Here is a 1,322-nt window from a genome sequence, read left to right as displayed (position 1 = left end):
ATACATCTACAACAAAATAATTCCACATTGCAATAATTGTTATGACATTTTCTATTAGGTTTACACAAAAATGTTGAATTAAGAATGTGTTTGTTTATTGTTTGGAAAAGCTTACCCCAATAGCTTTCAATGCTTTCCTTTCATCACACAGACATTCTTGGAAACCAAAATCTCTGAGGCAGGAGTATAGCTTGGAGGCAGAACACTTGTTTAGAATGTATGAGACCTGGCAGGAACCAGAAGGCAGGGTTATAAAATAAAGCAAGCTGAGTCCTGCATTAAGCTTTCCAATCAGGTTTGCTCCGTGGTAACTTAAAGCCTGGACCTAAGATGGTCCCTTGTCCAAACTTTGCCTTCACCATGCTTCTCCTATATGCAGATGGGCAGAAGTGGACTAAACACATGATGGCTTTAATTGAACAAGAAGCCAATGAGAAAGCAGAAGAAATAGATGCAAAGGCAGAAGAAGAGTTAAACATTGAGAAAGGTTGTCATGTGCAAACCCAAAGACTTAATATTCTGGAATATTATGAGAAGAAAGAAAAGCAGATAGAGCAGCATAAGAAAATTCAAATGTCCATTATGATCAGTCAAGCAAGGCTTCAAGTCCTCAGAGCAAAAGATGACCTCATCACTGATCTGCTCAATGAGGCAAAGCAGATGGGCAGAAGCGGACTAAACACATGATGGCTTTAATTGAACAAGAAGCCAATGAGAAAGCAGAAGAAATAGATGCAAAGGCAGAAGAAGAGTTAAACATTGAGAAAGGTTGTCATGTGCAAACCCAAAGACTTAATATTCTGGAATATTATGAGAAGAAAGAAAAGCAGATAGAGCAGCATAAGAAAATTCAAATGTCCATTATGATCAGTCAAGCAAGGCTTCAAGTCCTCAGAGCAAAAGATGACCTCATCACTGATCTGCTCAATGAGGCAAAGCAGAGACTCAGCAAGGTGGTAAAAGATACAACCAGATACCAAGTGTGACTGGATGGGGTGGTCCTCCAGGGCTTGTACCAGCTGTTGGAGCTTCGAATGACTGTGCATTGCAGAAAACAAGATTTCCTTCTGGTGAAGGCCACAGTACAAAAAGCAATTCCTATGTATATAATTCCCACCAAAAAAGATGCTGGTGTCCAAATTGACCAGGAGACTTATCTGCCTGAGGAGAAAGCTGGTAGAGTTTAAATCTATAATGGGGATCACAAGATAAAGGTTTCCAACACTCTGGAAAGCCAGCCAAATGTCATAACCCAACATATGATGCCGGACCTCTGGGAAGTCTTGTTTGGTGCAAATGCCAATAGGAAGTTTCTGGACTGA

The 1,322-nt window shown here is 40.2% G+C and overlaps 1 pseudogene; it reads left to right on the top strand.

The window, feature by feature from the left end:
- Positions 1–360: 360 nt before the first annotated feature.
- LOC102928113 (V-type proton ATPase subunit E 1-like) lies at positions 361–1,322 on the top strand (annotated as a pseudogene).

The sequence above is a fragment of the Peromyscus maniculatus genome, chromosome 9, assembly GCF_049852395.1.
Source record: "Peromyscus maniculatus bairdii isolate BWxNUB_F1_BW_parent chromosome 9, HU_Pman_BW_mat_3.1, whole genome shotgun sequence".
Lineage (NCBI taxonomy): Eukaryota > Metazoa > Chordata > Mammalia > Rodentia > Cricetidae > Peromyscus > Peromyscus maniculatus.
Note: the sequence above shows the minus strand (reverse complement) of the source record. Positions and strands in the feature narration are given on the sequence as shown.